We start from the raw sequence: 15,773 nt of genomic DNA, 5'->3' as shown, positions 1-15,773 counted from the left end.
TTCTCATCTTAGGGACCATCAACCTCCAGGCCTCCACCCCCTTCTCCCCCCTGACTGCTCTACTCTCTCCGCCTCTTTCTCCTTCTTTAATATACACAGAATGTCTTTGGTTCCACATGGAGTGTGGACTTTTTATTCCAGCTGATGTTGCACAAGCACTCCTTTCCCCCAACTTATATTGATTACCTTTTGCAAGTTGGCGTAGGTCTTGTTTCAACATTGGGATGGGACCCATAATAACGGCGGGTGGTTAAAATAAAATGTAAACACTTAATTTCCTGAATTCTGGTGAATTTTACTTACAATTTATGGTGCAAATGTTTTTTTTTTTTATGTAAAGGAAATAATTATTCTCCTGCATTGTTGAAAACAATTTTTTTGGAATCATGAACATCTCAACAATGAATCTGTTAGAGAATGAGACCTTGTTAAAGCCATAGGCTCCAAAGTTTAAATCTACTAATATCTATCTTTAGTTTTCATTGCTGTCGATGTATTCTTTAACCCTCCAATGTTGCAAAGTAGACACAGGGGGACAAATCTACCTCTTCTAAATATCGGGGGGGACAAATCCCTGCTGCCCCCCCCTGAAATCTATGCCTATATGACCGTTTGTATGTCAATTTAGCTCTTGTTTGTTCTCACACATACTAGTCCATAGGTCAACTCAATAACCTGAGCGTGATTACATGTTGCTCTGACGAATGTGCCCTGGCTACACTGCCGCCCACACTTGCCTCATTGCATTACATCACATGACAACCCTTACTTACACACGGCCTTGACAGCATCTATACACCCACACACACACACAGTTCTGCGTCCATGCTACCATACTTTCCTGATGCTGACAAACAGTAGATGGCGGTCGGCACGCCCCCAATTTGGAGAGGCAGACAGGAGTACCGGCACGGAAGCTAAGCCATGTACTGCTGTGGACGGGGTCAGCAGATAAACAGATTTAATACACTTAAAAAAAAATATACGCTATATTTAGAATATTTTCACTGCTTTACCTTGCTTTTAGGCAGCCCTTTACGTTTTATCCATCTCCGCTCTCTTCAAAGCCTCCAGACTCCTTTGACAAAAACTGTCATTTTACCTCGCAGAACACAGGAGTTGATGGTCTACTGCTGCCTTGATCGGTTAGTTTGTTTGTAGTAGTCTTGCATTGCCAGACCTTCCTCCACAGAGCTGCCGAGGAGGGTCTGGCTAGTCCACAGAGCATTCTGGGATGGGAGAAGAACGTGCTCTGGTTTATTGGCATATCTTTAAACCAATCACAATCGTCTTGGGCGGTGCTAAGCGCCGAGCGGAGCCACGGTGCCTCCGCAAAATAGCCTCGGGAAGGAACTTGTTTTGGTGGAACGTGTGTACGTTCAAAAGTTGTTTTAGTCGTGCAACAGAAAACTCAGATTGGACAGATAGTCCAGCTAGCTGTCTGGATTTACCCTGCAGAGATCTGAGGAGGAAGTGGAACGTCGTGGACATAGACTAGTGTGTTTGCGTTATTGTGTGATTTAAGTAAATCTGAACTAACCCTTAAAATCACCAAAGTTCAGGGTTTGATGGAGAAGTACTTTACACAACCCCCACACAAAACAAAAGCTGTGCTATCCCTTTAAGGCCTGTTGGGAAATCCAAAACATCTGTCTTTGGATAAGAACCACCTCCTCTAATGAGACGTACTTTTTCAAGGCCAATGAACTGAAGAGAGGATGGTGGGCCATGTTATTGCCTGGACTTATGCATACTTCAGATTTTTGTCTGTTTTACAGACTTTTCAGAGCAACACACAGATGTCCCACGTATGTCATTGGCAGTGTGTTATGTAAGAGAAAGCTTCAAAAATGGTAATTTCCCTCTTTGTTAATTCCATTTGTTCCTGTGAATGGAAAAGAAAGTGAAAGAACACAGGAAGGTTATAGCCCTCAAGCATTTCCCAGCATCATGAGTTTCATACCGGGTAGTTTAATGCTCAGAAAATAGACAGTTTCTTTCTGTATTTGGACCTGAACAGAGACGATTTCTGAGAAGAATGCTAATAAGAAGACATATAGTATGATTATGTTGAGCAGTGCAATAAAAAGATTATCTTATACTCACACAATGTTTGTCTGATTGCTTTGTTATCTATGCAATCAAACCCAAATAGTTAAACAGCCCTGAGTCATAATCCATAAATATTGTGATGTAGCTTAAAAGGTTTTGCACAAAAGCTTCAGGTATTAAACAGATCCAAAGTAGTCAAAACCCTGGCACCTTTAAATAACCGTTGAATGACTTGACACTTTGGCATTTGCGGGTTTGTAGACAAAAGTATCTGCTCTCCATGGGGTTTGGAGACGTGGCGCGTAAAAGATCACAGGGCGACGGCACATCAGGCTATTGTCATGGAACTTTCCAAGCTAGAAACAATGAATAGACGTCAAAAATAGCATTTCCACTGGCACATTGACTGTATTTTTTTTTTATTCCCCATTATGATCGGTGCAGCTCAGGTGTGAGCGCTGATTGAAAGCATACATTATGGCGTTTCGTTCGCACACAGAAACTGTAATTTTAAGCAGTGGCACATGCGATTTTAGGGGTACCAAATATATTAAGCACAAGCAAGGCCAGGGTGTAACTGTGGTTTGAGAATTAAAAATGTTTTCTATTTGAATCCCATTTTATGCATTTCTGCATATTTGGGTCCTATGATGATACAAAATCCAGGAAATAATTAAGTAATTATATCATAATCATCATAATGATAAAATCTGCCAGAAAGTATAGTACTAAACTATGTATGAGAAAAAGATGTCTTACTTTCTTTATTATTGGCCGATAGCCAAGACTTAAGAGAATCATTTTAAATAGTCAAAAATGTTGTGGGGTGGACACAAACGCAATTTGAAGTGTGTGTGTGTGTGTGTGTGTGTGTGTTAGTGTGTGTGGGGGTCAGGTTCCCCAGTATATATTACACCATAGAGCACAAGTGTTACAATCCACCAACCCTCCATAGATTTGGTTCTACAACAGACTAACAATATTACAATAAACACAAGAATACTCAGTAAGTGGTAACCTACAGTTTATTTATCACTGCATAGGAATAATGTTCCCTTTTTGGGGATAAAGGTGGGGTTTAAAATGTATGAAAATATTTGCCACAGTTAGGGGGGCCGTAGTGGGGTCGATGCTTAATATTACGGGGCGCCCCTACGTGTGCCCCTGGTTTACAGGGTGTTATACAGAACCACATTGAGGCTGCTATTATAAAGATCACAGTGACACGACTGATGCATCAAGACAAGTATAGCCACGGAGGACTGCTTTTATTAGCACAAGGCTGAAAATTACTTTTCACACACTAAATAAATCCTGGTGGTTTCCAACAATATGAAAAAATAATTAGAATTTTGCCTCCTTCTTTCTGTCTTTAAATATTGCCAGCACTGATCCCCTTCCTCTCATCCTCCTGCAATGTCCTCCTCTTCTGCAACCCTTCACCCCGGTGTGTTAGGAAATGTAATTAACCTTTATAGATGGGCTCTTCCGGAGGCCTTTTCTCTCGTTACTCTACACCACTCAACAGCATCTCAACCCTCACCAGCTCCTTTATGTAGCTTCGTGAGAGGGTGGACACAGAGGCCAGAGATGAGTCCACTGTAGTGTGTCAGGCTGAGTGAGCACTTACATTCTGCATCTTTTTTTAATGTGTGTGAGGGGTTAAAATGAGTGAGTGTTTTCTAGGGGCTGGGACCATATCCTTTCGTCCTGTTTCGATTCCTTCACGACACACGGGCGCCGATTTTGCTTTGTAATGCAATTTTCATTTATCGTGATTCTAGAAGCATTGCGATTTGATAGTATTGAGTATTGCAATTTTTTTTCCCCTTCCTTAACCAAAAAAAAGTTCAATAATACACCTTTAGAGACAATATATATCATGAGACATTTCTAAAAACTATAGTTGTTGCCTAAAAAGAATGCAAAACAATTTTTTCCCCACCCCTAGTGTTTTGTGAGTGTTGGGAATGATTTCGGTAATGTTGTTAAGGAAAAACTCAGGGGCAGCACAACTCATTTCACATATGTGAGGAATGTTCTGGAGATTTTGACGACTTACACAGAATTGAGGAGACAATTAAGTAGGCAGTAAAGTTTAACCACGATGTGCTATTGTGCAGTGGCGTCCCAACTATCTGAAGTTCCTGTCCTCCTGAAGGAGTATTTAAAATCATGGTGAAGGCGTTACGTTTAGCTGAACCTTTAAGTAAAACAAAGCTATTGCAGGCGCCTAAACACAGATGCTAAAGCCTAGTTCAGCCTATCTCTCTCTCTCTGGGAAGTATGCTAAAGAGTGGTTGGCCCTGCGACCTTTAAAAGGAGACGGTCCTGAGACAAACCATTCCCTTGTCCCTTATTCCCTTCCCTAATCTGTAGAGAGACAACCCGTCCTCACTCCGTTCTTGTAAAATACGGACGCTTAGGCAATGGTTGTCAGCGTCAAATACTTCAGATAGAAAAAGCTCCCTTCAGCGTGTGTGTAGAACGCACCGGGCAGGGCAGCAGCTACGCGGCACTTGAAGATGACATAGTATTGAGCGACAATGGTGTCCGGTTCTTGGGAAACGTACCTTTAATAAGCCCACCCACGATCTTTTCCTTAACCTAACTGCCTCAAAAGTCTACGCCAATAGTTCCGACCAAGCGCGTTTTAGATAAGACGCTAAAGGAGACTTTTATCGTCAATAACAACGCCAAAGGCACCTGACCAAGCGTCCGTGTTTTACGCGATGGGAGTGAGAATGTGTTGCAACAGAGACAAACATAATTATACATGAACAGGATTGGTTATTAGAGACTGGCCAAATATTCTCTTCCCCTGACCTATGACCTGATGTTGTCTAAGCTTTCCCTTAGTCATCATACCACAACATGTTTCTGGAAATTCCACCACAATGTTAATCCCTAGAATATAGATTGTCCATTAGTTTGTATGAATCACATACAAACGTCTTGTTTCAAAGTACTTACTCAGTGGTTTGTAAGTAACAGCAACAACTAGTAATTACCCACATCTCAAAATACATTTTTCCAAAGGTGTGTGTGTTTTAGAATTATGAGCAGGGAGATGAGCAGAGTGTGTAATTACAGGGGGAAACAAAGCTGTGCATCCTGATGCATCCTAAAGCAGACCTTGCCAACAAGCCACTTTGTTTTTTCCCCCGCATGAAATTATGCGCCCACTAGGACGTATAATTAGAAATCAATTAAACTCCATATCACACATCCAACGAAACTGTATTGGAAAGGATGTGAGGACTGTACTTGTAGGACTGTATCTTGTTGGGTAGTTTAATTTATAATAAAACATGGTATTTTATAAACTACATGCGCTCTGTGTGCAAAAATGTACAATGAGTAAAAAGCACAATATTTCCCTGCAAAATGTAATGGAGTAGAAGTAGAAAGTGTCAAGAAAAGAAAAGACTCAAATAAAGTACAAGTTCCCTTAAATTTGTACTTAAGTACAGTTCTTGAGTAAATCTACTTAGCTATATTCCACCACTGGTTGGCAGATGGCAGAGAGTCAATATTATTTTGAATTACCATTTAAAAAAAAAAAAAAAAAAAAAAAAAAAATGCAATCACTAGCCAGTGCCAATAAAGACAATTAACCAATGGGCCGCTGTCCGTTCTTTATGGGCCGGCGCGGCCAAAAAAAATTAAAAATTAAAGGCAGGAAATACAACCCTAAATATGTACGGTCGCAGGTTTAGGCACCAAAACTACTTAGTTAAGTTTATAAAAAGATTGTGGTTTTGGTTTATATTAGTACATCTGTTACGTTACTTCACACATGTGATACAGATCGTGATGTAGTTCTGTTAGTTCCGTAAAGTAAAACTTTTTATTTTCAATAAAAAAATTTATTTATAGTATCAATTCTAAACTAAAATTTTAACTTTTATTTTTATTTAAACTTAGCACAAAAAGTAAGGAAATGTGTGTTTGGTAGATTATTTCTCTGTGGTAACAATGCTATTTGGCAATAACTCTTATACTATTGGAAAGCCTGTTTAGTTCCCTTTCAAATGGCGCCCCATTTGTAAGGAACATGCATTTGTGGGATGAGCAGCAGCGCTGAGTATGTGGGTTGCGCCCATGAAAAATTTGCCAAATCTTCTCTGCCAATACCAAACAGCTTATTGACTCTTTGGATTGGATGATTGAAGTTTGAAGAAACAAGACCTATTGGCAATTGAACAATTTATTCATTTCACACAGGAGCCTCAGTAGCGTGTGGAAGAACCAGACACAGCCACGACAGCCTGGCACCTCCTCCTCATGCTGGTCACCAGCCTGGTCACACACTGCTGTGGGATGGCATCCCATTCTTCAACCAGCGTTTGTCGCAAGTCAGCCAACGTGGTTGTGTTGGTCACTCTGGCACGAACAGCACGCCCAAGCTGATTCCACAAGTGTTCAATGGAGTTAAGGTCAGGACCTCAACAGGCTTTCCAACGGTATAAGATTTATTGCCAAAAAGCATTGTTACCACAGAGAAATAATCTACCAAACACAAATTTCCTTACTTTTTGTGCTAAGTTTAATAAAAGGGCACACAAACTCCAGTCTCCTGGGTGAAAGTCCTGTGTTTGAGGGACCAATCCACCACCTCAGCCTTCTTCCTTATGTGATTTCCATACCATATTAAAATGAATAGAAAACAAAGGCTGCCTAAAAATTGCCAATACATTTTATATTCAGCAATCTTAAATTGCCCATATTATGAAAAAAAAAAACACTTTTTTCTGGGATTGGGGGTGTTATTTTGTGTCTCTGGTGCTTCCACACACATACAAACTTGAAAAACAACAACATCCATGCTGTTATGAGTGAGATACAGGTTTCTGAATGTATCCTGCCTTCAGTCTCCGGGTGAGCTGTTCAAAATCTGCAGGGCTTTCTACGTCACTAGCCAAAACGAGGGGGCTAACCGCCCTTTTGCTGTGTCCTATGATGACGCGCTGTGCAACTTCGACACATTCATTCAGACGACCGTGTACGGCATTGATGTTGGCAGTGTGAAGGAGAGTCCTCGGGTGAAGGAAATTAGATCAAGACTTCTTCGCAGTTCAGTTTGAAGAGGAACTAATTTCTGACTTCAAATGTTTACTTGTTACATTTGCAAGGTGCACCACATAAATTGTTCACTGTTTAGACATTTGAAGTTTCAGCATGGATTGTACCCAGGAAGGCCTTTGCGTTTGCACTGTGGAGAGGCTGGATGTTCATTTGTTTTTCGCACGGACTCCGGTTACAAGCGGCACTTATCTGGAGCACATACGATGACTGTGTTGATTCAGGTTTCCTCAGCAATGTTGAGTTTGAGCCTGCAGCTAATGTTGGAGCTTTTGTTTCACAACCAGTTAATGTGGATTCTCCCGAGACTCTCGCTACACACATTCCAATGGAAAAAAGGGAAAGCTCTGTTATTACTCAAGTGCAGGCCTCAGGAGTACCTGAAAGTACTGTGCAATGTTTAGCTAGGAACGAGGAACTGGTTAATGACATACATGCTCAAGCAAAAGAAGCTGTTCTTGAATGTTTGTCATCTGATGCATCTAGACAAACCTTGGAATAAGTTGAGGATTGTTTTCATCTGCTTGGATATCCATTTTCATTTCTTACCACAGAATCTAAACGGATGAGGCATTTTGGGGGAAAATGGAAAATAGTGGAACCTGTAGAGCATATTCTTGGTGTGCGTTTTGATATGCGCAGAGATAAAACAACAGGAACATACAAGTTCCTGTCAATGATAAGTTCATGTATGTACCCATCATGGGGTCTCTTTCATCTATGTTTAGGAACCGGGAACTTTGTAATGGTTTCCAAAAGGCGAAACCACACCAGGAAGGTTTTTACAGATATGTAAATGATGGCTCCTTCTTTAGGAACCACAGTTTATTCTCCCAACAAGAAAATGCTCTGCAGATACAGCCCTACTTCGATGATTTTAAAGGTGCAATATGTAATATTGTATGTAATACTGGCAGCTAGCGGTTAAAATAGTTACTGCACTACCAATTCAAAATACTGGAGAGTCGTTTCCCACGCCCCCTCCTGCTCAGACTCGAAGTTCACGGGGGTTGCCAGGCTGAGACCGCAGCATTCACAACAATGTCGCTAGATGCTTTTCTCACATAGCCAGACATTACTCCACAGCACAGCGGAGTAGCTAACGGTAGATGCTAGTCTCACATAGCCAGACATTACTCCACAGCACAGCAGAGTAGCTAATGGTAGATGCTAGTCTCACATAGCCAGACATTACTCCACAGCACAGCGGAGTAGCTAACGGTAGATGCTAGTCTCACATAGCCAGACATTACTCCATAGCACAGCGGAGTAGCTAACGGTAGATGCTAGTCTCACATAGCCAGACATTACTCCACAGCACAGCGGAGTAGCTAACGGTAGATGCTAGTCTCACATAGCCAGACATTACTCCACAGCACAGCCGAGTAGCTAACGGTAGATGCTAGTCTCACATAGCAAGACATTACTCCACAGCACAGCGGAGTAGCTAACGGTAGATGCTAGTCTCACATAGCCAGACATTACTCCACAGCACAGCGGAGTAGCTAACGGTAAATGCTAGTCTCACATAGCCAGACATTACTCCACAGCACAGCTGAGTAGCTAACGGTAGATGCTGGCTATATTGGCAGTCATAAAAGCCCGTGCTCACGCGGAGCTCTGTAACCAACTGACAGACACACTTTTTCGGCTTAAAATTACAGTATGAACCGCTAAAAACACAACAACCTCACTGTCCTCTCCACACGCCAGTCAGGCACACTTCCTCGGCTTAGAATTACAATACGAAACGCTAAAAATACCACCACCTTGCCGACGGAACACACTTCATTGGCTTAGAATTACGGCAACAATCGCTAAACACACTGCAAACTCACAGTCCTCTCTTTCCGATTTACAGCCCCCCTCTCGTGGCTTAAAATAACTCACCGTTGTCCACTCCAGCTGCTGAACTACACGTTGTAAACAGCCATGGGTTGCATGCCTGGTCCTCCCGGTAACGTTAGCAGTTAGCAGGATTAGCATGGCATCATTAGCCAGGACCAGTCGGGATCACTTTACTGGCTATGTCTCAATTGTTTTTGCGAGTAACCAACTTGGGTACTCTAGCTATATAATTCAATGTGAGTACACAAATGTTGAAATGACAAAAAATGCCCGTCCCTAGTAGCTGTGATAAATTAGCCTGAAGCTAATGCTTACCGGTTCAGGAGAAAATAAGCCAACTCTGCGTCCTTTTGGGCTCTAAGCTGTCTCCATCTTTCAAATACATCTCCAATATTTACCAGGGGGTTGTTACGTCTCTGGTCACGCAACTGTTAGAAACATGCAGTTTTCTTTTTTTTATGTCATGTAGAATCTATCTCCGTTGATCCTGTTCGTTTGTTTGCTGCTTTCATGGCTGTACTACCGTTACAGCTGTAGCGTGCTGGGTTTACGTTTTTACAGGTATATCTGGCAACCCGGCCTGCCTGTCAAACTGGGCCGTTGATAACAACACACAGATCAAAACATAAACATAATTTCCGTCACGGAATGTAAATTTCAAAAAGAAAAAATACTGACATTAGCATTGTTGTCAGAAAAGATAGTATCTCAGTTTAACATGTTTCCTTAATATCTGATGAGGCATTGGTGTCATTTTTGGATTTATTACAGTACAAATATTACATATTGGACCTTTCACAACATTTGACATGAGTGGCACTAAATTGCAGTCCAGTGTAGTCTGGTAGAATTTGTAACACTGACACTAGTGTAGAGTAATGTAGTGGAAGTTTCCTTTGCAGCAGGGATAGAGTTTTTAGAGTTTAGTAAAGTGAAACAAATAAGACAGTCAGAACTAAACCAAGTTTAGGTTTTTGTATTTTATTAAAAACATAAATATTTGCAAATAGGAGCAACATAATTTCACAAAAGGCCGCAGCCCTGTGTGGAGTCAGTCTCGCAAATGAGTGAACAAGAACACTAGGCTTATATGATTATATCTTCAGAGTGACAGCACACACGCACTTGGCTTAGTATGACGCTAAAGTTTTTACATGCAATCTGATACACATGAAGACAATCAAAAAACACAAGAGACATCTTGGAGCCATCTCACCTCCTCCTCCCCGTACGACTTTCACCCCCCCAGTTACATCTTAACTGGCATGGGAAAACTAGAGATAGTTTTAGGGTGACCTTGTATCTATCTGTTCAGACAAACAGAGCTCACATCATGTTCCAGACTGAATGTCTCACAAAGTTAGAATCAAAATCTACATGTGGGAAATGAGATAAACTCTTTCAGCATTTGTGAGAGAATTAAAGTACAAATGAAACCCATATAGACGTCCAACTTCGCATATAGACGCATATTTAATACTCTCAGAGTTAATTTAACACTGGTGATTTTGCTGTGTACTGTAGAAGCCATGTGCAGATGTTTTGGAAAGGAAAAAAAATTTCGACAAAAACTTAAATTGTCTTTCAGGCAGTCCGTACTCGTTAAACGCCCACGTTGTTGGGATCTTGTTAATTGTGGGTTTCACAGCCTGTTAAATCATAGGAGCATATACTTTGTTTGATCAAAGTAATTGAATGAAGGTCCATGAAAAGAAGAAAAAGAGAAGATAAAAGACAGAGATGAGTCTTTTATGTGAAAATGTATCAGTTTCCATACCCAGATGATACTTTCAGTCATCAAGAACACAAGCTCATGTTAATGCAGGAGCAGATTAGTGCCAGTGTGTGTGTGTGTGTGTGTGTGTGTGTGTGTGTGTGTGTGTGTGTTGGCGTGTTTAACTATATTTGTGGGGTCCTGACAGCTTTGTGAGGCCAAAATGCTGGACCCCACAAGTTTAAAGGGCTGTTTAAGGGGTTAAGACTTTTAGGATTAGGGCTAGAATTAGGTTATGGTTAGGGTTAGGGTTAGGCATTTAGTTGTGATGGTTAAGGTTAGGGTAAGGGTTAAGGTTAGGCATTTAGTTGTGATGGTTAAGGTTAGGGTAAGGGTTAAGGTTAGGCATTTAGTTGTGATGGTTAGGGTAAGGGGCTAGGCAATGCATTATGTCAATGACGGGTCCCCACAAAGATAGTGCCACAAACCTGTGTGTGTGCGCGCGCGTGCATGTCTTCATATGAATAAAATAAGCGTGTGTGTTTGGATTTATTCATTTCAACCCTCAAATTAAACAACAGCTGCTGGATAGAAATGCAAATGTATCTGCGTTTTGATTTGAGTGAGTATGAGGGACGTCCTCCCCGGCTTCCTTCCTCGCTCCTTGAGATTTCTCCTCCTGTAATGGTTATTTCTGCAGAGCGGAGGAGAGGAGTGCTCATTCACTGGCGGTCATAATGACCCTTCTCTAGCCGTGCAGAATAGGATGGCTTTTTGGGGATTGCTCAGGCTACTCTCTGTGCCCAGACGTCCTCATTGAACTCTTTTAAGCCTCAAACTTTTGGCGCCGACTGGCATCCTTCAGAAGGTGCACATACAAAGACGCTGGGTGCAGATTTGCAAAAAAAAAAAAAAAAAAAAAAAAAGCACACACATACACATATATTAGCTAATTAAATTGATAGCAGATTATTTAATTTCATTAAATTGGACTTTTGGCAGTGTAGGCCTAGTACTCCATTGGTTTTAAGTTGACGTTGCAGATGCAGCAACAGTCAGTCATCCCTCAGTAAACTTCTTCCCAGGAGCCACATATAAGCCCTGACTCTTTCTCTCCTCTGTTCTCCTCCTCCGTTAGAACTCTGCGATGGTGCCAGCTATCCAGCATCACTGAGCCTTCTCTACATAAAGCCCACTGTAGACTATTATACGGAAAATACTCATTATTATCCGTAGGATTGCCTCCTATTGATTTCAGTCTGCCTCTCACCACGGATACGAACGGTTTGATGGCTGCGGTCCATCAGGACCAAAACGTCCCGCCATAAAAAAACAGTTTCTTCCCCTCCTGCAGTCAGCCTCATTTACGAGGCCCCGGAGACCCCCACTGACACTATCTCAACACCCCCCCCACCCCCATCCCCCTAGTCCCTAGTCAACGCACTTTGCGCTAACCTTCATCCTGGACTTTACATCGCCCATTGCACATACTATATATATATATATATATATATATATATATATATATATATATATATAATTATTATAATTTATTTCATATTAATGTTTTAATGTTTAATGTTTGTTCATTTATGCACCTTTCACCAAGGCAAATTCCACATCGGCTATATTGTGGCAATAAAACCTTTTCTGATTTACCTCCCATCCTCTCCTCCTCCCCCCCATCTCACTCACGCTTCCCACCTCCCCCTCAGCCTCTCTCCTCTCGTCTTCCTTGGACTGCAGCAGAGAAACCGCTGCTGCATCGGAGAAGACAAGAACCAAGAAATCTCGGCGCGATGTTTTCTATCTCCATCTCTGTCTCTGTGACTGTGTAGGGACGGGGGAACCAGGGAACGGGCGACTTATCGAGCTCGGTACGATGCACCTGGTCCTCTGCAGGCGGTGAGAATTTCTTTTCTTTTAAAAACGTGCCAAAGTATAACTTCATCTCCCTCTGCCCTCCGTTGTATATAGTGGAGCATAGACGGCATCTTTATCCGCCTTTTTTTTGGGATCATTTAATATGCAAAATGGAAAGAGGAGATGTTGCATTTGGTGATTAAAATGCTCTCGTTGAATAATGGCAATACATTTATTGAATAAAGCCCCCGTGCGCATTATTGACGGGGAAAGTTAGGGAACTTTCTAAGACTTAGTCCAGCTAAAGCATTATTTAAACAAATCGCATCACATTAAATTAGAATAGCCTGTGCGTTTTTATTCAGAGGGTAGTCTAAAACACGCACCTGATATGTTCTTATTCAGTTTGTTTTATGAAACGCAGCAAAAAAGGGATGTTGCGCACAATTTAACCAGCAGTTTAGCGACTTTCCATTTGTTACGTGTGTGTGTGTGTGTGTGTATGTGTGTGTGTGTGTGGTGGTCGTAGTAGTGATGGTGCCGGGGGTGTTACCATCCTGACGCGTCAATGATCGTGGAAAGATTGGTACACACGCACGACACGGCGGAGGCAACCCCCGAGCTTTCCCGTCCGCGGAGCGCGCACATGCATGCGCTGTACAGCGCACTGTACCACCGCCTCGCAGGGAGGGAGGATTGATTTCCAGGCAGCAGGACAGCCCGAAATCTAATTATGGGACGCGACTTGCGTCAAAAGCCTCCGCGGTGATTGATGCCCCTTCCGGTACAGTGGTCTGTGGGCCGTGCTCAGCCGCTGTGTCGGCTGCAGTTAGAGCTACACGGTGCAAGTGGAACAAAGAGGAGGAAAGTGACAGATGAGTTTTGCATAAAGCTGTTCCAGCCGACAGGGGCGATTCCAGGATTTTTTTTTAAAGTTGGGCAGCACAGAGAGGGGTGTGGGGGGACCAATAATCGGTCAGGGGTGTCCCGGGTGGGGGCCATTTTATCAGAATACAGCATAGCGAATCTTCTTAGAAATATAAGAAATATTGGATAGGATCAGAGCCGGCTGCTGCTTGGGGCCCCGTGGCTACCAGAGGGCCCCCCAAGAGCGCTTGAAATGTCCCACAAAAGAGCTCATAACAGAGCCGGTCTATTTAAAGATAGTTTCTGCTAATAGGTCTCACATTAGTCTTTACATGCGTATTTTGTACATTATGAGTGCTTAAACTAATATTTACTATACACAAGTTGGTTTAGTGCCAAGTGCAGTGGCAACATGTTACAATGTGGAGAGTCCCCAAACCAAATCCTGCTTAGGGCCCCCAAAAGTCAAGGGCCGGCCCTGGATAGGATAGAACAACACAATGCAATTCTGCTAAATAAAACATCATCATTATTAGTTACCCTTGTTTTCATTTTAAACAATATGTAACTCCTAATACAATACACAATTTTCTATAGGCTCAGTCAGCCACTTTAAAAAAACGACGCTATCAGAATTTTGGATAGTCGTCATGGAAACATTAATTGGTCATGTGACAAGGGCTGGGAAAATTGGCAGAACGGGCAGCCAAGTGACAGTACTCTGATCCAATGGAAATCACAATTGTCAGATTCACTGCATTCTAGCAATGGGGGGACAATCATATTTTTTTGGGGGGGGGGTCCCCCTCGTACCCCCCTTCTAGCCCCTGCCCACAACAGGCTGAATGGGAAGTTCGATTAGAACAAACATGTAGAAATCGAACAGGTGTTTTCTGCAGGGCAGTTCTCCGACTGGATAAAGGTTCAGTTTGAATGGATATTTGTCAAACACCCGAGTCAGTAAATGAATGTTTGCCTCCTGTATGCCTCAGTATTTGCTTTAGCTCAGCAGATGACAATGCAGGCATCTATTCAACAGTTATTATTGGTTGTTATCTCAGCTTCATCTAAACACAAAGGAGGTTTGGCTTCCATGGGTCTGCACCACATGTCATGATGAGGGCCAAGGCAGAAACCCAGGATGCAATCTGTCAGCCAATCAGTAGCCTGGAAAGAGGAGAGAGAAAAACATTGTCAAGCAATTTAAATGTGTAACCACACTGAAAAAGATGGTTACAGAAGACGCCCGAAAAGCACATATGGATTCTTAATGGAAACACAGTTGAGTGTCCCTCAAAAATCTCACTGTTGTAGATGATATAGTCTGTATGTTGCACTTTATGAATCCCAAGCTGCCGACTAGGATCCAGTTTATACATGCCAGCAAAGGTAAAGATGTTCAGTACAAAAATGAGTCCTAAATTTAATCTAAATACAAAATCATACAGTTTGTACATAGGCTGTTTTTGGGCGAATAAACACAAACAGTCCAGCAGTCCAATTTCAACGTCATATCATGACTTTGCATAAACATACACGCCACTTTCCAAGCGCCAAGTGGCGTGTTATCTCTACGCCACTACATGAGATCAGTCTGCCAAGTTTCATGAATGATTTAAGATAGAGATTTCAACACGGTCTCTGGGGCCCCTAGGCCTCCAAATTATTGTTCATTTTTTAAAGTTTTCTTCAAAATTAAAAATGTCTTAACATGATTCCAACATATTATTAGAAAATATAAATCGCCATTAATGATAAGCTTACTGGCCTAACACAGTCAATCCTAAGGATTTGATGTTTAACAATTATTATTTTAATAGCTTAGTATTTTATGCACTACAAAGGTATGCATAAAGGCTTTAGGCCGCCCTATACGTTATTTTAGGCCAGTTTAATATGCAACTTAATTTGATACAATGCATGTAGTGGGGTCCCTGCTCCGTCTCTCTTTCAGTTAAGGGGTCCTTGGTTTAAAAAACATTGAGGACCCCTGATTTAGGATGACAGTTTGCTATGCTTTCGTTCTGAACACACCCTTAGAGGAGCTGGTAGGTTGTTAGACTCAGACAGATTTTTGCTATAGCTGTTTCTCCCTGTTTACAGTCTTTATGCTAAGCTAACGGCTGCTGACTACAGTTTCATATTTACTGTACATAGAGAATGATCTTCTCTCTTGACTAATTGGCAAGAAAGCAAATAAGTGTATTTCCCCAAATATTTAACTATTCTTTTAATTCTGCCCAAAAAAAAAAAAAAAAAAAATGCAAATGTATTTGTTTTAGTAAAGTGAATATCAAAGAAAAGACTTGACAGACAGACACACTTTCCATCAATTCGCATCCAC

General features: G+C 41.8%; 1 protein-coding gene across 1 annotated transcript in view; it reads left to right on the top strand.

Annotated features, from left to right (window-relative positions):
- Positions 1-15,773, top strand: part of LOC114571424 (synaptic vesicle glycoprotein 2C) — an 82,601-nt gene that overhangs the window by 30,185 nt on the left and 36,643 nt on the right. The window contains exon 2 of the mRNA XM_028602353.1: positions 12,415-12,604. The gene's annotated coding sequence lies outside the window, so the exon portion shown is untranslated. The remainder of the gene's footprint in view (positions 1-12,414; positions 12,605-15,773) is intronic.

The sequence above is a fragment of the Perca flavescens genome, chromosome 16, assembly GCF_004354835.1.
Source record: "Perca flavescens isolate YP-PL-M2 chromosome 16, PFLA_1.0, whole genome shotgun sequence".
NCBI lineage: Eukaryota > Metazoa > Chordata > Actinopteri > Perciformes > Percidae > Perca > Perca flavescens.
This window is presented reverse-complemented; position numbering and strand designations above follow the sequence as displayed.